Source organism: Petaurus breviceps, unplaced genomic scaffold (genome assembly GCF_028583685.1).
Source record: "Petaurus breviceps papuanus isolate PSGF00001 unplaced genomic scaffold, PetGlider_PUasm1.0 98, whole genome shotgun sequence".
NCBI lineage: Eukaryota > Metazoa > Chordata > Mammalia > Diprotodontia > Petauridae > Petaurus > Petaurus breviceps.
The window spans coordinates 57619445-57641659 of record NW_027187460.1 but is presented as its reverse complement, the minus strand read 5'-3'; the positions used below and the strand labels follow the sequence as shown (position 1 = coordinate 57641659).

The 22215-nt window shown below is 35.5% G+C and overlaps 1 protein-coding gene and 1 pseudogene across 2 annotated transcripts in view; one reads left to right on the top strand and one right to left on the bottom strand.

The window, feature by feature from the left end:
* The window catches only part of RIMS2 (regulating synaptic membrane exocytosis 2), a 574369-nt gene that overhangs the window by 101291 nt on the left and 450863 nt on the right, over window positions 1-22215 (top strand). The window lies entirely within an intron of this gene.
* LOC138156122 (large ribosomal subunit protein eL19-like) lies at window positions 14422-15115 on the bottom strand (annotated as a pseudogene).

The window sequence follows — 22215 nt, the reverse complement described above, 5'->3', positions numbered from 1 at the left end:
CCCCAAGTCAAATCAGGCCATTTAGCCTTGAACAATTCCATATCAATAGATAGTAAAATGTTCAAATGCTCCTAATTCCTCTTTGGTCTTCTCTCCCCTTCCTACCACTTTGGGTAAGAAAGCTACTGAATTCAGGGAGGAGCAGAAGTGGAAATTTTGCATTAAAATTCCATGGCCAATCTCAGCTTCTCCTTTCTCCTAAAATCAATGAGGATTTAGGGTCAGAATATTTCTGCATTGGCTTAAAAGAGTAAAGAAATATAGTGATATGGTACAATAATTCCAAAGAAAACTAACATTTATGATTTTACAAAGTATAATGGATTTTTTTACCCATCCTTACCTTGACTGCAAGCCATTAAAATACAAGTTATTTAAATTACAAAGCATCAGCTATACAGTATATTTTGCAATTCTGATAAAAGTCTTTTTAATTGTTTGGCTCATCTGATTTGAGATAATGAAATCAGGAAAATGGTGCTTCCAGTTGCTGTATTTCATAATTTCATAATTCAGTAATTAATTATGTATGTTTTTATGCTTGTACTAACAATTAATTTTTTATCTTTTTTCATAGAGCATATACAATCTGGAAGCTAGGCCTCTATTATGATGTAAATTCAACAAGATTAAATCTGGCAAGCAATGAATTCATTATATATTTAGATGTATAGCTACAAAAATACTATTTTAGTAGTTCTTTTCTGATAATTTTAATCAGGAAGGGCACATTTATAAAGATAGTTTTTAACATCCCTTCCAAATAGAACCAAACAGTCTCCTGTATACACACACACACACACACACACACACACACACACACACACACATATATACATATATATGTAATGTATAACCCCTTATTTGAGTGTTCACCTGAAATCATCATATTTTCCTTTTGTACAAATATATGGAAATTTGTTAGTTGATATTCGATAGCTACTTATATACTTCAATGTGTGTAAAAATAAAATATTGTTATCTCCGATGCTTCAATTATATTCTAGTTTAAGAAACCCTGGATGTATTTGAACTTCCTCTATTTTGCCACTCTAAAGCACACAAGATAAATATTTACATCTTTGTCCCTAGTTGAGTGAGCCTTCTGTTCAATGTAACTTGCAAAAGCAATGAGTGAGACCATGAAATCATAGTAACAATCCTTGTAGTGGTTGGGAAGAGACTTGCAAATCACCAAATCACAGAATTTAAGAATTGGAAGGGCCACCAGCAGCCATGTGGTCCTAGCCATACGTGAACTGAAACCCTGGTTTAATACAACTGAAAAGTTGTTCTCCAGCCTTTGTTTGGAGGCTTTCTAGAACAGGGCACCTACCATTTTGCTGGGCAGATCATTCTATTTTTGTAAAGCTTTATTGGTTAGGAAGTTTTTCTTGATGTTAAAATGGAGTCCAGTTTTTCCTTCCCTGTAGGGATGTGAGAGAAGATGCTAATTCCTCTGTTGCTGATCATAGTAAGTTAAAGGGGGAAGATAATAGCTATATTTGGATTTTAAAGTATTATGGTAATTGTTAGTGATTGAGGGGATGTTTGTTTAAAGTTATTTTGTAGTTCTTAGGAGAAAAGTGATTAAAAGGCAAGATCTTTTTATAATAGCATAGAAACCAAATTCCATGAAAATTTTTCTTGTGAATTCCTAGAAGCTTATATTTATCTTCTTTGACCCAGTGTTTGCAGTCAGTCATTTTGTTCTTCCTGTTATCTCCCTCCTCTCCTATTTCTTTCTCATATATAGTGTGTATTTGTGTCCCTATTACATATGGGATTAAGAACATTTGGGTTCAAGCTTCACTTCTAACATTCTGGGGAAGAGGGTTCCTTTGGTATTTCCCTATGCCAATGAAACTATTCTTTTTTTTTTAAAGCAATTGGGATTAAGTAACTTGCTCAAGATCACACGACCAGGTGTTTCTGGGTGGGTGTTAAGTGTCTGAGCCTGGATTCGATCCCAGGTCATCCCAACTCTGGGACCGGTGCTCTTACTTGCTGTGCTACCTGGCCAACCCAGAAACTACTTTTCTTTTATTTTTAGTTTTACCTTCATAGTTCTTAACCAGAAGTGAGGCAGGAGGTAGTAGATAAAAAGCCTACCTCAGAAGACCTAGGCTTAAATACTGCCTATGTCATATACTTACAGTTGACCCTAGTCAACTGTAGAGCTTAGTCACTGAAGGTATTAGTGCCCTATTTCTAAAACCACAGATTATGGACAGTTTCTAATCTGAATTGTTAAAGGTACTTTTCTTACTAGGAATTTTCCTAACAAGGAAATCACTGGCCAGCCCCCATATACATTTTTTCACCACTTTCTGTGGTATAAGCATCATCTGCTCTAAAATTTCCATATTAAAAAAAAAGGGCATATTCCTCTTTTGTTCTGTTATGCTCAAGAGATTTCCAGGCTAAAGGAAGGAAGGTAGGAGAAGTAGAATTGGCCTTAGAAATAGGAATTTTAAATCTTTTTTTGTGTCAAGGACCTCTTTGGAAGTTTGGCTTCAGTCTATAATCCCCTACTCTGATTAGTATTTGTTCCCTATTTTCTTCACTCAAGGAAATGCTAAATTTCAGTTAAAGTTTAGTGAAAATAAAGTAGTATATTTTCCCACACACATATCTATGGAAATCTTGAAATCTAGGGTTCCATGAATCCTAGGTTAAGAATCCCTACACTATAATATCTCTTATAATAAGGATATTTAAATACCAGGGAATTAGAGGTGAAACACATACCTTCCACTTTTTCTCTTTTTCCAATACTGGAATTTTTAATTTATTGTTTCATTTTTGTGAGTGTTCTGAGAGATGTGGAGGTTCTTTGGGGGGGGGCATTGTTTGCAGGCATTTGAGAGTGCTGTGACAATAGGCAGAAAATGAATGTGGTACTGAGGCTTTCAATTGGTTTGGGGTGATTAACTCAATTTGAATTTATCTCAGTTCTTTCTCCTTACAAAGAGAACAGGGCAGAATAAATTACTTTCTAAAAAGTGACTGTTACAGCAACAGGGTTTAGAGAAAACATTTCTTATACAAAACTATTCACTACGGATGATATGCAGTAATTGTATGAACAAAATATCCTCCACTGGGACAGGAAAATAGATTTGTCTTATGGGAGTTTTCTTTGTATTCAAATTAATGGGAACTTGCTACCTACATAAGATCAAGAGGTGATCATGCTTTGTATTATTAAATTTGTGGCTGTTGGGAGCACCTCACTTAAAAGGCACCTTGTATTTTTTAATTGTTCTGGTTACTGTTTTTTTTTTCTTTTCAATAACAAAACTCCAGTGAATTTTCAGTAAAAGAGTAATTGTAGGTCTTGCTCATCTTTTAAAAGTGTGTTTTGATGTATTATTTGTAGCTACAGAAGCAGGTGACCTTTCTTCCTGTTAGAATCTGAACAGAATTGATCTAATTTGAGCTATTCTGAGCTGAACTGTGTCATAAAAGTTTACATTTATTTTACTCAAATGAATTAATAGCAGCCCCTTTTAAATATTGCTCTATAAAGCACCTTAACAATACATAACATTTGTGTAGGCTTTAAAGGTCCACAAAACATTTTAAATAGATTGACTCATTTGACTTTCTGGTAAGTATAAGGTATCATTTTTTTTTTTTTGCAAATGGGCAAATTGAGGTTCTCCAGTGGTTAGATGACTTTTTGGACATCATCTAGGAAGTTAAGCATATGAGCCTAGCCTTAAACAGAGAAGAACTCAGGTTTTCTGAGGCCAAGTCAGGTTTACTTATGTACTAGCCAGGCTCCATCTCTGAACTACAATTATAAAGTAGCAGTTAGCTCTAAATTCTGCTTCTCTAACTAAAAATAAAACACCAAAAAACACCACGACTAACACCACCACCATCCCCAGGGCTAGTGCAGACGTTTTCACATAGTAGGCACATCATAAATATGTGATAAATTGAATGGAAATCTCTGTGTATTTGAATGCATATCTCTGCCCATAGAAGGTGGAACAAAATTTACTAACAAATTTTTTTTAAATGTCAGTAGACCTAAATTATTCCAAACAAACACACAAACTTTAGTATTCAGGAGAACAAAAAATACTGTGTGAGCCCTTCCAGTTTCATTTATTGTACATTCATTTAAGGTACTGATTGAATTGCTTGGAAGTGTGTTTTAATAATCATTTTAGAATATAGGTTTAAAGATGCAAACTAAACACTTAGAACAATGGGAATAGAGAACATAACTTAAACTAGTTTTTATCATAGTCCCAAAGAAACATGGGTAGGCAGTGATAAGCAGCTATTTGTTGCTGGAAAAATGATCATAATTTTGATTTCATCAAATCTGAGGCTAGACATAAAAAAAACAGGTTTCAAGTTCTGTATATTTTCCCAGAGGTATCAAACTCCTTCTATTTCTAGCATAATGAATTTTGATAACTTGATTACTATATAACAACACTGAGAACCTACAGAGAAATGATTACATTATAGTGATATAATGCAGAACTTGCTTGATTTTAGTTCTAATGAAAACAATAATGGAGAAAAAAATAATTCACAAGCAAACTCATAAAATCCATAGGTTTTCAAGTAGATTTGGGTTATTAAGGTTGGATAATAACAAATAGTAAATCCCCAAAGTTTGTTTTCTTTGTAAATTATAAGCGAGCTTATAACTGCATCTTCAGGTAGTATAAAATTCTCTAATATATTCTTTTTCAAATTATATCAACATTTTCTTTAATTCCTTACCTGCTGCTGATAAATGTGGCACATTACTTTAATCTCATTTATTTTCATCATGAAGCATCTATTCTTGTTACCCTCTCACATTGGTTATTTTTTAAAAATTCATGGTACTGTGTATGGGAAATAGTTTTGAGTATATCTATTGGTTCCTGAGAGTAGGAATGATTTTTTTCTTTTATTTGTTTGCTATTGTTTTGCTGTTTTCCAAAACCAAGCTTTGGAATTAGGAAGAATTATCTTCCTTCTTAAAAATAGAATTGAATGGGACAAATAAAAATTTTTACTTTCTTTATTTGAAAGTTTTTGATTGTCAAATTCTTATATAGGCAGTATGTTTCACTTTCTAGTTCTCAACTGGTTTTGACAGATTTCTGATCTATGGAGGCCTCCAGGATCAGCTGTGTTAGGCCAAGAGGTCAATGATTGCTTAATATCTTGTTAACAATATTACACCAATGGAAACTGCCAAATTAATATGTGCAATGACTTTCCAAAATTTATTGTACCATATTAAGGGCACTACAGTTTATGGTTTTAATCTTGTCTGTGAGTGAATCATCATTTCTAGAAATTTTAATTGATAAATTTAATGATAATGTTGAGTAAAATTTATATAGAAGAGTAATTAAAGGGAACTCCATTTTGAAAATATAACTTTTAAACATTTAACCTATTTAATAATGTAAATATTTCATTACCCATAAAGTTACTTGTAGGATTTCTTATGAATATTAATAAGAAAGCACTATTGAAAAAATGTAGATCTTTTTATTACACATCATCAGAGACTGATTGTTTCCTGAATTCTTTACCAAGTAAAAGGACTTGCTTTAAACAAACAAACCCCTATATTTTTATTAATTGACCTTGTTATTTCAATGGCATGAGGAGTTCTGGGTGAGGAAACTCCTCTCAAAGTATGCTTGCAACTTTTCTGCAATTTAGAGTAACCAAAAGTCACCTGGGACACTGGTATTAACCCACAATCCCACAGGCATCTTGTTCCAGAGACAGGATTTGATACAAGGTCTTTGTGAGTCAGAGACTGGTTCTTTACTGTACCGTATTCTCTCTCTTTCATTAAGGTTGTATATTGAAGAGAGGCAGTGATATAATCTCATGTTTCACTATATTCATGTTTACATGATCATATTTATGTTCCCACAACATGCCTTTTAAGTCTACTACAGTTATATTGTTTAACGTTCTTAGTTCCTATACTTAGTTCAGTTTATATTACATTTTTTTAAAATCCACATTATGTGGAATGACACTAGCTCCAAAGAGGAGCTAGAATGAGTAAATGGTATTCTCATTCATGCTATAGAATGCCTTGAAAGGAATCCAGGAGGGAAGGATCGCTATCATGAGATGCTAATGAGTAACTGTATGTAGAATCTTTAAAGATGTTCACACTAATATTGGACAAGGAAATGTAATATTCTGATCTCTAAAAAGGATTCTGATGATGACTTGTCCTTGATGATTATTAAAGTCATTTCCTGTGATCTGTTTGCCTTTGTGACACCCTTTTAAAATAGTTATTGATGTTTAAGTGTAACAAGTAGTATCTGAGGTAATTATTAATTTCCTTTAGTTTTCACTCTCCTCTTAGTTCAAATAATTATAGACAGAGTCAATACGGGGTAATGTTTAGTGCTACTTGGACTAAGAGAGAAAGTTCAAATCTTGACTTTCATGGTCACTGGCTCTGTGATCCTGGGCAATTTAATATTACAGCGAATCAGACAGATTCTTAGAATTTATTTGCATCAGTGATGGGTCTGAATTTGTATTGTGGTGGGAGTTTTCATATGGGATGTTTTGTTTGCTAAAAAAAAGAGACCCCCCAAATTAGAATACTATAAAGACAAGATATAATCTAATTCAATTTCTTTGGTTCACAGATGAAGAAACTAAGGCCTATTACAAAGGTTATTTATCCATGATCACGAAGTAAATTAGTAGAAGATTTTGCTCTACTTTTCTCTAGTCCCCTAGGAAAGTATAAAAGAGCTTTGTTTGTTTTTTTTTTAAACCATACTTTAAAAAGTATTTAAATTTCACAGGCTAAAGTTGTAAATCCTGAGAAAGAGAACTACATACAGAAGAATTTGCTTTTTGGAAAACTGAAACTAAATAATTTTTTTTAGCAATGTGTCTCAAAAGACATTTTTTTTTTTGTAACTAGTATATAAAATCCTTTCTAAAATTCAAACAGTTTTATCAGAAACCCCTGACTTTTTTCAACTCTGTTTTTTTTTCAGCAAGAATGCTTGAAAGTCCTCTATTCCGCTGAATAACCATATTTCCCCCTGAAACATGATACTCAGTTTCGCGGGATAGGTGACTCTTGGTTTTAATCCCAGATCCTTTGACTTCCAGAATATCATATTCCAAGCCCTTCGATCCCTTAGTGTAAAAACTGCCAGATCCTGAGTTATCCTGATTGTGTTTCCACAATATTCAAATTGTTTCTTCTTGGCTGCTTGTAATATTCTCTCCTTAATCTGGGAATTCCGGAACCTGGCTATAATATTCCTAGGAGTTTTCTTTTTGGGATCTTTTTCAGGAGGTGATCATGGATTCTTTCAACCTCTATTTTGGCCTCTGGTTCTAAAACATCAGGGCAGTTTTCTTTGAGAACTTCCTGGAGGATGATTTCTAGGTTCTTACTTTGATCATGGCTTTCAGGTAGTCCAGTAATTTTTAAATCATCTCTCCTGGATCTATTGTCCAGGTCAGTGGTTTTTCCCATGAGATATTTCACATTGCCTTCTATTCTTTCATGTGTTTGGATCTGTTTAACAGCATCTTGATTTCTCATAAAGTCATTAGCTTCCATTTGCTCCAATCTAATTCTGAAGCAATGATTCTCCTCATTGAGCTTTTGAGATTCTTTTCCCATCTGGCAAATTTGGATTTTTAAGGCATTCTTCTCCTCATTGCCTTTTTGATCCTCTTTTGCCATTTGAGTTAGTCTATTTTTAAGGTATTATTTTCCTCAGGCAGGCTGTTGACTCTCATTTCATAATTTTCTTGCATTGTTCTCATTTCTCTTCCCAGTTTTTCCTCCACTTCTCTTATCTGCTTCTTAAGGTCCTCTATGGCCTGTATGTAACCAGCTCATATTTTCCTTTGAAGCTTCTGGTGCAGGAGTTCTGACTTCACTGTCTTCCTCCTGTTCCATGCTTTGCTCCTTTTTGTCCCCAAAATAGGAGTCTAATGTTGGAATCTTCTGTCTGCTTTGTTTCCTTTGCCTGGTCATATCACCCCTCAGTCACTTGACCCCTGGGCTTTTTGCCACAGTAGGACTCTGCCACCAGACAGGAGAGCTTCCATCCCAAATGCTGGGGTTTTCTCAGCTGCTGGAGGTATTAGATAGGTGTCCTCTCTTAGGTCTCCACATGCTCCGGCAAGCTGGACATATACCCCAGGAACTCCACCCTAGACTGCAATCCAGATCCAAGCAGGTTAAAGCAAGAGGGATTAACCCTCAGACTGGTGCTTGGTCCCCCTACACTCTGCAGGCCAGGAGCTGAAGCTGCCACATGCGTTGACTAGCTGTGCCAGTGTCTCAGTGGCTTCTTGCCCCAGGGGCAAAAGCCATGCACTCCCACTTACTGGGTCCCAAAGTCGTCCAGACTGCACTGACCTCTCACTTTGTCCTTCGCATTTATGTGTTGATAATTCTGGAAATGGCCACAGCTGCTGCTGATCTGGAGTCCCTCCAGCCAGCGGCTGGTCAGGCCCACCCTGGGGCTAAAGCCTCAGCGTGGGGCTGGGCTCAGTTCCCAGAGCACTGTGCTGGCCTATTCCTGCAGATCTGCTGGACTGTCCTCAGCGGGAGGTTAGCTTCTCTGTGTCTTTTTGTGAGTTGTGCAGCTCCAAAGTTTGTTCAGAGTCCCCTTTTTACATGGATTGGGGAAGGTGGAAGCTGGAGCAGTGGGGAGGTTCTGCTTCTACTCCGCCATCTTGACTCACATGGCTAGTTTTTTTGTGTTAAGTGTCTGAGACCAGATTTGAACTCAGGTCCTCCTGACTCCAGGGCCAGTGCTCTATTCACTGTGCCACTTATCTGCTCCACAGGACAGTTGTTTTTCTAATGAGATATTTCTCATATAAAAAAAAATTATTTTGACTTTCTCTTTCTATTGTTTCTGGATGTCTAATGGAGTCATTAGCTTCCATTTGCCCAATTCCTATTTTTAAGGAATCCTTTTCTTCATTGAGCTTTTGGCCATTTCTTTCTCCATTTGGCCAATTCTGCTTTTTAAGGAGTTCTTTTCTTTTGTGAATTTCTGTCTCTTTTTACCATTAGGTCAATTCTGCTTTTGCAAGGTATTATTTTCCTTAGATTTCTTGTGCCTCTTTTGTCAAGCTGCTAATTCTCTTTTCATAATTTTCTTGCTTCACTCCCATTTCTTGCCTCATTTTTTCCTCTACCACTTATCTCTCTTTAACTCTTTTAGGAATCCTTATTGGGTTTGCATCTAATTAGCATTCTTTCTTTGAGTCTTTGGTCATAGCTATTTTCATGTTGTCATTTTTTTTTTTTTAGTTTGAGTTCTGGTCTTTCCTATCAGTGTAGTAGTGTTTTATAGGCTTGTTGTTTTTTGTTTTTGTTTTTTATGCTGTTTCTTTTTTTTTTTCCCATTTTTCCTGTCCATTTTTAAACTTTGAACTTTATGTTAAAGCTGGGCTCTGCTCACCTTAGGATGGGGAGGCACTGTCCCAAGCTTCAGGCCATTTTGTGCTACTGTTTTCATAGCTAATTCTGGGGATCTGCAAGTATCCAGTTCTTCTAAGTTGGTGTGATCTGGGGAAAGGTGTGGTCACTTCTCTCCTGTTCTGTGCTCTGGCCTTTATTCAGGAAGGGCTCCTGCTTCCTTGCAGCCACAAACACTAGCTCTGCTCCTCTTGATGCTGGAAATGTGACCAGATCCCCTGCTGTCTTGCAGTCACAAGAGCTAGTGCTCCTCTCTGTCCTGAAACTGTGACCCAGAACATTTTATGGGTAAAAGACTTACCAATTAGTACCACATATACTCAGTGTCAGCAAAGGGTCTCCTGTAATCTCTTTCTGATCAGTTGTCTAATCGCCTTAACATCTCTGGGCTGAGAGCTCTCAAAGCTGTTGTTTCTTCTGCTACTGCCACTTTTAGGGTCCACTGCTGGTTCTGTTACCACATGTATGCAACTCCAGACAAGTCTCTACTCTAGTACCATATACCTCTCCTGCAAAGCTCCTAAATTTGTTTTAGGATTAAAAAACTATCTCACCCCGACCTTATCTTGGGTCTATCTCTTCAAAATGTGATTTAAGGTATTCTTTTAAAGTGGTTTTAGAGGTAAATGTTGGAATAGTTCATCTGGGTTGCTCTCTGTATTCCACCATCTTGGCTCTGCCCCTTGCCATTAGTTTTTGAAACCAAAAAATGAAATTTTGGGGGTGGCTAAGTGGCGCAGTGAGTACAGCGCCGGCCCTGGAGTCAGAAGGACCTGAGTTAAGATCCAGCCTCAGACACTTAACACACACACACACACACACACACACACACACACACACACACAAATACTAGCCACGTGACCTTGGGCAAGTTACTTAACCCCAACTGCCCTAAAAGAAAAAGAAATTTAAACATGGACTCATTTCCCTTCATAGTACCCAGAATTTAGTGTATATTATTAATATCTATTGATAATTAATGATGCAAATTACTGATTTAGAGGAGTTTAATCAATAAGTCAAAAGGATTTTTAAAAAATCTTCTGGCATTGACTTTTCCTACTTCCATCAATACTTTTTTTTGTCTGTCCCACTAATGTACTAAATTAGCAAAAAGATAATTAAATTATATATTTCCATTCTCTCTCTCTCTCTCTCTCTCTCTCTGTGTTAGTTTGCACATTCTGCTTGCTGATGAATGGCAAGTAGTGATGATAATGGAGTGGTATTTCTTTTGCCTTAAATCCAGTATCATTTGGATGAGAAACCTTTCTCACTTCTGCATAAAGCCACACTTCAAGAAGGCACCATTAATAAAACATTTTCAGTGTTAAACGATTAGAAAGACTAGTTTAAGTACACTCTATATACTATTAGAGAGTTTGAGAGAAATGGGGGTAAAGAGGTGATGTATTTTGTTATGGGGCACACTGATCATTTGCTAAAAGTGCATATTCAGTTAAAGTTTCCTTGTTGAAATTTTAATTTGATTGTGGTTATCCATAAGATGATAGTTGAAAGCCATGGAAATCAATAAGAAATAAATTTGAGTCCTTTACATAAATTTGGAATCATGCTATATTAAGCAATTAATTGAAAACGTGTCAGGTCATTTCAATGATTATGATTTTTAAATTATTAAACAGACATAGCTGGGACAGCATGACATAGTGAGAGATGGCATAGCATAATATCCTGGGTGCTGGATTTGTCATCAGACCTGGATTCAAATTGTGCTTCAGCTGCTTATTATACCACTGTAACCTAGGGCAAGTCACCTCTTGAGACTTGTTTCCTCATGTGCAGAATGAAAAGACTACCAAATTGCCTCTTAAGTTCCTTTCTTGTTCTAAATCTGTGATTGTATGAATAATATACCATTAATTGGAAACCAGATTCAAAACTGACTGTATTCCTATGATGCTAATGATGCAACAAACTTCATAGATCATCTAGTCAAAGGAACTTATTAGCTACTGACCACCTTTTAATATATTCAAAAGCCAAAATTCAAGTCAGAAGTCTCTTATGTCCCATCAGTAGTTCTACTTAAGAAAGCTGTCAGAGCTGACTAAAATTTATTATTTTCTACCTACAAAATGGGAATACAAATATTTTGATGATTATATTCAAAGTTTTACCAAAGTTTTTTTTTACTTTTTATTCATAAAAAGCAGTAGCTTAAAAGCTATTTAAAATGTTTCTTTATGGATACAGGAATCAATTTGGGGGAAGGAGAAACAGAATATTTTGGAAATCTATTTTGAACTGAAAGAGAATTTTCAAACCATAAAATCCAATCCCTTCATTTTATAGATGAGAATACTGAAGCTCAGAAAGGAAAAGTAACTTTTCCAAGTGTTAAAAACTAAATAGCAGGGGTAGGATTTAAATTGAGATATCGTAACATGAGATTAAGTAATTTTCTCCTCTATACTATACCTCCTCTTTAATGCCAAGCTAGGAACTAAGTCAAGTGAACAATATTAAGACTAGAAAATTCAAGAAAACATTGAATATTAAAGTAGAAAAGGAAAATAAGGCAGAATTAATCAATAATGAAGGAATTAATTAGGCAGGCATGCCTATTAATTTTCAGATATGCATTAAATCTAGCTAATGAGACATATTCTGTAAAGGGAAAAAATAATTTAGAGTTCACAATTACCTAAAATATTCTGGACCCCACAGAACCTGCATTTCTTATCAAATTTGTGACATTCTGCTTTTCATTATATTTATTGCTATGGTCTTCTTAGCTATCCTACTAGACTATAAGTTCTTTGATGGGTGTGCCATTAAAAAAATCTTTGTATCTCCTTTGGCAATGCATTCGCCCAGTATGGATTTAATAAATATTTGTTAAATTGAAATGAATTTAATTCAACATTTCATAAGCACCTGTTTTGCCATCTACTGTGTTAGATACTTAGGGGAAAATGAAAAAGGCTCCACTTTTCAACAGTTTATTCTACAGGGAGATATAACTTGTATAGAAACAGTAAACTGAGGAAGGAAAGAGCACCACCATCTGAGGAAGAAGTTCAGGGAAACTTCATGGAAGAAGTGGACCCTGAACTGAGCTGTAAAGGAAGACAAAGATTATGAAAGGTAGAGATGAGGAGGGATTATATTTCAGTTGTAGGGTGATCTTTTGGAGAAACATGGAAGCATAAAATGGAGCCTAATTTTCAGAGAATAGATAATCATTAATTAATAAAGGGGAACAATATGAAGTAATGCTGGAAAGGCAGAAGCTAGCCAGATTAAAGAAAGCATTACATGAGACAGTGAGGAATAAAGGCTGGATAAAGATATAGAATGACTTTGATGTATGGAATAGGAGATATTTGAAGCCATCTAACAGATGGCTTCTTTATTTAAATAAATAAAATAGATGGTTTCACAGTAAAATAAAAGGTATATGATTCTACTGAGAAAGGAAGGGAATGTGTTTATATAGCACCTACTATGTGCCAGACATTGTGCTGATCACTTTACAAATGTTATTTCATTTGATCCTCACAATAACACTGTGAGGTAGGTGCTATTATCACTCCCATTTTAGATTTGAGGAAACTGAGGCAAAAAGAGGCTGTGATTTGTCTGGGGTCACAGCTTGTAATGTCTGAGGCTGGATCTGAATTCAGGTCTTGACCCTAGGCCAACTTTTCTATCCACTGGGCCACCTAGCTACCTTTGAGAAATTAGTGGAGGTATCACTGGGGTGTTAAGGAGAGGAGAAGTTTGTAATAACTACCAAGGAGAACCCAGAAAATCAGTCCTGAAAGAGCAAAAGGATTATTGTGGAGGATAAATCTATATTAGATGAAATTAATTTGTAATAAATCTAGTTTGTATGGTGGTCTGGAAATCTCTATAGTATTAACTTTATATTATATATTTGTTAAATAAATTATCTAAATATCTAACATTTAAATTAAATTATTTATTATTTAAATATGTTTATATAGATGTACATATTTATAGTTTAAATATCCATAGTTTTATAGTTTAGGAATAAGAGCTGGAAAAGTAAATAGTGAAGGTGATTCAGGGTTAGACTTAAAAAGCTGGCCTTAGATGCTCTAGAAAGGCAGCACTGTATAGTAGATAGACTGCTAAACCTTAAGTCAGGGTAACCTAGGGGCAAATCCCCACTCTCATATGAGTTAGCTGTATTATATGAGGCAAGTTATGTAACCTCATCTTAAAAGTGAGGGACTGGACCAGATGGTCTTTAAAGTCTCTTCCTACTAATTGTACAATCCTATAAGCATGTGATCTCAATGATTTCTTCTAGTTTTATTGTAACACTTAATATTTTCTTCCTTTACAAGGAAGTATTTTAAGTTTTACAAAACTCTGAGGATAGGATACTATGTAATTTAAAAAATGTTTTTTCAATTAACAAAATTGTTTTTTCTCACCCCCCATGGGGGAAGAGGGGGGACAAGAAAAACAAAACCTTTTGTAACAAAGATACTTGGATTGTTATCTAATACTACCAACCCATTTCCCTCTCTTACTTCTTGATACCTGCACTAGATGACAAAAGACAATATGGTTAAGAGGTTCAAAGAAAGGAGAGTCAACATATGTTCTTCCTGGATAAACCAAATAAGTAGAGCAAATTCTGTGTCCCCATAATTAGTATAGGATATATATGCCCTAAGAATAAATAAATCAGTTATTTCTCCAATAAAGTTTTCACAATAGTTTTAATAATATAATTGCTCTCTTGAAATATAACTAACAAACTTGTTCTCAAAGAAGAGATGAGAAAATGTACCTCCATTCTTTTACTAGATAGATGATGGCCTAGGAAAACTGCATATACTGTTAGATTCAGTTGATGTATTAATTAGCTCTGCTTAGCTGATTTTTCTTCTTTGTTGTTGTTTCAGTTGTTTGTTTGGTTTTTTTTTTTTGACAGTTGTCCATTTTTATTGCATATGCCAAATAGAAGGGTACTATGTACAGAGGAGATAGGGGAGGATCATTTTTTAGTCTCCTCTTTGGACAAAGTCTTGATGATCTATCTCCTCTTTCTTAGCCTACAGACGCTCTTCCCGACGCTTTCGTGCTTCTTTAGTCTTAGACCTTTGAGTTGCAGCCTGGTCAGCCAAGAACTTCTTCCGGGCCTTGTCTGCCTTTACTTTATGAATGTGCTCCATCAGGATTTGTTTGTTCTTGAACACATTTCCCTTCACCTTCAAGTACAGGCTGTGGTACATGTGGCGGTCAATCTTTTTGGATTCACGGTATCTTCGAAGCAGACGGTGAAGAATCCTCATTCACCTCATCCAGGTCATCTTCTCAGGCATACGAGCTTTGGCAGTACCCTTTCTCTTACCAATACCCATGTGCCTGCCCTTCCTTCGAGCCAGAGTATTTTTTCGGCATCTGGCAGGAGAGTGCACAGTAACGGGCTTCCGGATGATAAGCCCATCTTTAATCAGCTTCTGGATCTGCTGGCGGGAATTGGCATTGGCAATTTCATTGGTCTCATTGGGGTCAAGCCATACCTTCTTCTTTCCACATCGAAGGACACTAGAGGCAAGTCTCTTCTGAAGCCTGAGCATACTCGTGGCTGCAGCAGCAGCGCAGAAAAGGGAAAGGCTGTTTCAGTTGTTATAAGATAGGCCTTGATGGATAGAGGACAGAGAGAAGGATACACTTGGAATTGAAGGTACTGTTAAAAAAAAACCCATAGAAATAAAAAGAAAATGTAAAAGGCAGTGAAAATGGAACTTCAGTTATTTATCCAGGAGAAGAGAAGACTTGGCAGAGGAGATAGGGTGTCTGCCTTCAAGTATGTGAATGATTTTCATGTTAAAGGAGAATAAGATTTATTCTGCTTCTCTCCAGGTAATAAAATTACTATAAGAACAATGTGTGAAAGTTGTAGGAATGCAGACTTAGGCTTGAAATAGGCGGGAAAATCTTGCTTACAATTAGCACTATCCAAAAGAGAAATGGACTCTTTTGAGGGGAAGAATGTTCATCCTCATTAGAGCTCATCAAATTAAAATGACATAACAAGATTTTGGGGATTTTTAGAGGGATTTTCAGGTTCTTCATAGTTTACAATGAAATTCAAGTTCTCAAAACTACATGGGCTATTTGTTTATCTTTGGCAGTGCATGCCTGTGGTAACACTTGGCAACTTTTTTTGTTAAGCAATCGGGGTTAAGTAACTTGCTCAAGGTTACACGGCCATTTATTTCTGGGTGTGGTGCTAAATATCAGAGCCTGGATTTGATCCCAGGTCATCCTGACTCTGGGGCCAGTGCTCTTACTCATTGTGCCACCTGGCCACCCCTAAGCAATTGGGGTTAAGTAACTTGCTCAAAGTTACACGGCCAGGTGTTTCTGGGTGGGTGCTAAGTGTCTGAGCCCGGATTCGATCCCAGGTTGTCCCAACTCTGGGGCCAGTGCTCTTACTCGCTGTGCTACCTGCTGCCCCAACTTGGTAGTTTTTGTAAATAGAAAAGTATCAACACCTCACCACAAGGTTGCATATTGTCAAATAATCCTCTGAATAATCAGAATCACAGGAGGTCATTATTAATTATATAAATTCAATAAGTACATACCACACATTTTCATAGATGAGGTGACTGAGCTATTGATCATCCAGAATTACTTGTCCAGACTGGAGATTTTGTTTTCCTTCATAGAAAGATAAAAAGGATACTTCAAGCAGCAAAAGCATAAGGGAATACTCACTCTGTTCTCACTTTTTGGGATGGGACTAAACCTGAGAGAGCTGGGAAGAGTTAACTAACACATTATATAGTATAATCAGGAGCCAAAAGGATCCTGAAAGGCTAGTAGTGCATTGGGATGAATCTAATGAGATAAAATTCAGTAGGGATAAATGTAAAATCAGATTCACAAATATAAAATATGGGGAGCAAAACTGGACAGCACTATCTTCTGAAAAAGAAGTAAGTTTTAGTGACTGTAAGTTCAATATGAATAGTGTGATATAGGAATGAGGTGACACAGGAGACAGATCACTGGGCATGGAGTCAGGAAGACCTGAATTCAAATCCACCCTTAGAAACTAGATCTGTGACTTTGGGCAAGTTGCTTAACCTTGGCTTCAGTTTCCTTGACTATAAAATGGGGATGATAATAGCACTTGCCTCCCAGGGTTGTTGTGAGGATAAAAATGAGGTAATAAAGAACAGCACAGTGTCTGGAACACGGTAGGCAAAATATAAATGAAAGCTATTATTGCTGTCATTATTATTACTAAACATGAGCTGCATTAGGAGGGGCACAGCTTCTAGAAATAGGGAGGTAACAATTTCACTCTACTATGCTCTAATTAGACTTTATCTGAATTATTATGTTCAGTTTTTGGTACCAACATTTGGGAAAGACATTGATAATCTAGACTGAAGTACAAATGAGGGTAACCAGTCAGTCCTCCATAAGTATTTACTAAATACTACTAGGTGCCAGGAACTATGCTCAGTACTAGGGATATAAAGAAAGCAAAAATGTCATCTCTGTCCTCAAGGAACTCATATTCTACTGGGGAGAAAATATGCACAAAAGCTACATATGTACATGCATATAAGATATTAATACAGTAAAATAGCAGGTAATTTCACAACAAAGTCACTAAGATGGAGGTAAGAGGACCTCTTGTCCAAGGTGATACTTGAACTGGGTCTTGCCCTGAGTCATGTATAAAGTGAGGACTGATTAAAGAAAGTGGGCAGGATTAAGCTGCAGAAGAGAGCACTTGGGGTGGACATATTAGCTGTCTTTAAGCTGTTACATGATAAAGGGATTTGATTTCTGTTTATGTCACATGACAGAACCAGGGACAATAGCAAATATAGGTTTGATGTCAGAAAAAACTTTAAAAGAATTTGATATGTCCAAAAGTGAAATGGGCTGCCTCTTGAGGTGGAGGGATCCTTCCTTCTTACAGATTTTTAAAGCAGAGACCCTGAGACCATTTGTCTATACTGTTAACATGGAGAGTCTTTCTGTATATGGGTTAAAATAGATACTTGATGAGGTCCCTTACAATTTCAAATTCTGTGATTCTATTATTTCACTGGTATAGTGGATTCCTAATGAGGAAACTCCCTCTACCAGTGCAAACTGGCATTTTCTTTGCAATGTATAGATTTAGGGAATTGCCTTGGGATACTGAAAAGTTAAATGAATTGTCCAGGACCACACAGCTAGCTCTCTGTCTTCTGACTCTCTAAACAAACTCTGTGCTATATCATGCTGTCTGTAACCTCTCTTTGATAAAGGTAGGGAGAGAGGGACAGGAAAGAGGAGAGGGGGAGGTTGAGGGAGAGCGAGAGTGAGGGAGGTAGGAAGGGAGAGAAGGAGGGGGAGAGAGACAGAGACAGAGAGAGAGAATCTGTTAAAAATGTATGATTTTCAATTATTCCAAACCATGTTAGAAACTAGCTAAACAACACCACTTCAGGGTAACTATTAGGAGAGAACTTCTATGGAAGGACTAGATTTATTAATTTTCAAAAAGCTGATCAACAGGAAGGTGGCCATGGGATGATGCCATTTTTTGGGTTTTGGTCCTGAAATCATTTAATAAAGGCATAGAATAAAGATAAAGGGAATACCCACAGGGATGAAATCAAAATCATTTGAAGCTGATATATTGTTTGTGGAAATCCAGTCAGGTAGAGATTTAATGTCCCTTTTCTTCCTTCTAAATAACAGGTACAGTAAATAATAGTCATCTAGATAATTGAAATAGATAAATATTTCCAGGTTCTCTTATATAAATTGTTAAAATCCTGCTCTGAACTTACAGACTATTATCAGACTCAGGACTATGCTTGTTAACAAGATAGCCTGCTGGGAATTGTGGCATATGTGTGGGAAGATAAATATCATGTAAAGAGGGTAAATGCATGCACACACACACACACACTCATTCAAACACACCCTGCATTTCCTCTTCCAAACTGAAGGATGATAGAGAGAATGAAATATAAAAGGAGGATTATGTTATTAAATGTTATACTTATGGGCTGCTGATATGGTTAAAGAATTCATCATGTCTTGGCTCAACTACTGGTGATGAACCTGCCCATAATTAGCTAGGCTGGGCTAGTTAACTAGACTGGTCTTGGGCAGAAAGCAGTATGTAGGTTTAAGCTGGAAGGCCTTTTCAGCTTGATAGTACCTTGCTAGAACATATATACTTGCTGACAAGTATTAGAGAAACCAGAGTAAACTTCATGCCTTGACAAAGGATCATAGTAAGATCATTGTATAACTATAGTAGCAATTCTAAATATTTTTAATATATATATGGACCTTTCTTTAAAAAAAAAATCTGGGGGTGGATAAGTGGTGTAGTGAATAGAGCACCAACCCTGGAGTTAGGAGGATCTGAGTTCAAATGCAGCCTCAGACACTTAACACTTACTAGCCATGTGACCTTGGGCAAGTCACTTAAACCCAATTGCCCTGCCTTCCCCCCTTCAAAAAGAAAAAAAAAAAAGAAAAAAATCTGATCCCCTTTATGCCCAGAACTGGTATCTCTAGGTCATAGGCTATGAATAGTTAATTGACTTTTCTCGCATAATTCTAAGTTGTTTTCCAAAAAGACCAATTTTTAGCTTTACCAACAGAAAATTAGTGACTCTACTTTCTTACTGGACAGGTTTATTCTTCAAAATAGTTTTGACTAATACATTTGATTGAAGTGGATATAAACCACTATATTTTAACTTTTAAAAATTGTTACTAATAAAAGAAATGAATGTGGAATACAGTAGCACTTGGGTATAATTTTTAAAAAATTTAAAATTTTTAACATTCTTCCTAAATTTTGAGTTTCAAATTCTCTCTCTCACCAATCCCTCCCCCACCAACTGAAAAAGTAAGCAATATATCAATTTTACACATGAATCATGCAAAACATTTCCATATTAGTGATATTGCAAAACAAAGCAAAATAAGTTAAGAAAATTATATTTCAATATGCAGAGTCCATCAGTTCTCTTTTTGGAGGTGAATAGCATTTTTCATCATGAGTCCTTTGGAATTATCTTGGGTCATTGTATTGTACGAATAGAAAAGTCTTTTATAGTTGATCATCATGACAACATTGTTATTGTGCATCATTATCTCTCATTTCACTTTGCATCAGTTCATATAGGTCTTATCATGTTTTTCTGAAACTACCCCCTCTTCATTTCTTGTAACAATAGTACTCGATCACAATCACATGCCACAACTTATTCATCTATTCCCCAAGTGATGAGCAATTCCTCAATTTCTAATTCTTTGCCGCCCACAAAAAGATCTGTCATAAATATTTTTGCACATATAGGTCCTATTCATTTCTCTTTAATTTCTTTGGGATACAGACCTAGTAGTGGTATTGGTGGATCAAAGGATATGCACAGTTTTATAACCCTTTGGGTACAGTTCCAAATTCTTCTCCAGAATGGTTGGCACTACTCCACCAATAGTTCATTAATGCACTTATTTTTACCTCATCCCCTCTAGCCCATGTCATATTCCTGTTGTTATGTTAGTCAATCTGATAGGTATGAGGTGGCATCTCAATCGTTTTAATTTGCACTTCTCTAATGAGTAGTATTTTAGAGCATTTTTATGTGACTATTGCTGATAGCTTTGATTTTTTCTGAAAACTGCCTGTTCATATCTGTTGACCATTTATCATCTAGACACTGGCTCCTCTTCCTACATATGTGGCTCAATTCCATATATATTTGAGAAATGAGACCTATTATCAGAAAAACTTGCTGTAAAATCCTCTCTCCCTACCCCCCACCCCAGTTTCCTGTTTTCCTTCTGACTTATGCATCAGTTTCATTTGTGGAAAAGCTTTTTTAATTACATGTAATCAAAATCATTTATCTTACTTCCTGTAATTCCCTTTCTCCTGTTTGGTCATAAACTCTTCCCTTATCCATAGATCTGAAAGGTACCTTTTTCCAAGTTTTCCCTAATTTTCTTATATTATCCTTTATGTCCATATCATTTATCCATTTTGACCTTATCTTGGTATACAATATTGATCTATGCCTAGTTTCTGCCAAATTGCTTTTCAATTTTCCCAGCAATTTTTGCCAAATGTTGAATTCTTACCTTCAAAGCTTAGATCTTTGGGTTTATCAAACACTTGATTACTATGATCTTTTACTACTGTGTAGTAATTTGTCTACCTAATCTATTCCCCTGATCCATCATTCTATTTTATTTTAGGCAATACTAGATTGTTTTGATGATTACCACATTGTAATATAATTTGAAATCTGAAACTGCTAGGTTGCTTTCCTTCACAGTTTTTCATTAATTCCCTTGATATTCTTGACATTTTGTTCTTGCAGATGAATTCTGTTATATTTTTTTCTAGGATTATAAAACAACTCTTTTGTTTGGTTTGATACTGAATGAGGAAATTAACTTAGGTAGAATTGTCATTTTTGTGACATTTCCAGAGTCTACCCACGAACAATTTATATTTCTCCAGTTGTTTAGATGTCTTTATTAATATGAAATTTTTTTTAAATTTTGTTAATATAATCCCTGGATTTATCTTGGCAGGTAGAATCCTAAGCATTTTCCATTGTCTGCAGTTATATTGTACATACATTTTCTCTTTCTGTATCTTCATGCTGGTTTATTTTTTGCTAGTAATATCAAAATGCTGATGATTTCTGTGGGTTTATTCTAAATCCTGAAATTTTGCTGAAGTTGTTAATTGTTTTAACTAGTTTTTTGTCATTGATTCTCTAGGGTTTTCTAAGTATACCATCATATCATCTGCAAAGAGTGATAGTTTTGTTTCCTCATTACCTACTTTTATTCACTTCATCACTTTTTTTGTCTTATTGCTATAGCTACTAGCATTTCTAGCACAATATTGAATAATAGTGGTAATAATGGACAGCCTTGCTTCATTCCTGATTTTGTCAGGAAGGCTTTATATTTATCCCAATTATAGATAATGCTTTCTCTTGATTTTTATAGATACTAATTATCACTTTAAGAAAGGCTCTATTGATTCCAATGCTTTCTAGTGTTGTTAATAGGAATATGTATTGCATTCACCAAAGACTTTTTCTGCATTTATTGATTTAATCAAATGATTTTTGTTATTGATATGGTTAATCATACTAATAGCTTTTGTGCTATTGAACCATCCCTGCATCTCTTGTATAAATCCCACCTGGTGATTGTCTGTGATCTTTGTGAGAGATTGCTGTAATCTCCTTGGTTGTGTTTTATATACAACTTTGCATTGCCATCAATTAAAGAAATGGGTTTAAAGTTTTTTCCTCTGTTTTTGCTCTCCTTGGTTTAGGTATCAAAATCATGTTTGTGTCATAAAATGATTTTGGTAGGACTTCTTTACTATTTTTTCAAATAGCTTCTATAGTATTGGGATTAACTGTTCTTAAATGTTTGGTAGAATTCACTTGTGAATCCATCTGTGCCTGGGATTTTTTTCTTAGGTAAGACATTTATATGGCTGGTTCATTTTTTTTCTAAGATAGGATCATTTAAGTATTCTATTTCCTCTTCTGTTAATCTCAGCATATATATTTGTATATTTTGTATATTTTGTAAAATATTAATTCATTTCATTTAGATTGTTAGTTTTAATGACATAATTGGTCAAAATTTCTAGTAATTGTGTAATTTCATTTTCACAGCTGGTGCATTCACCTTTTTCATCTTTGATATTA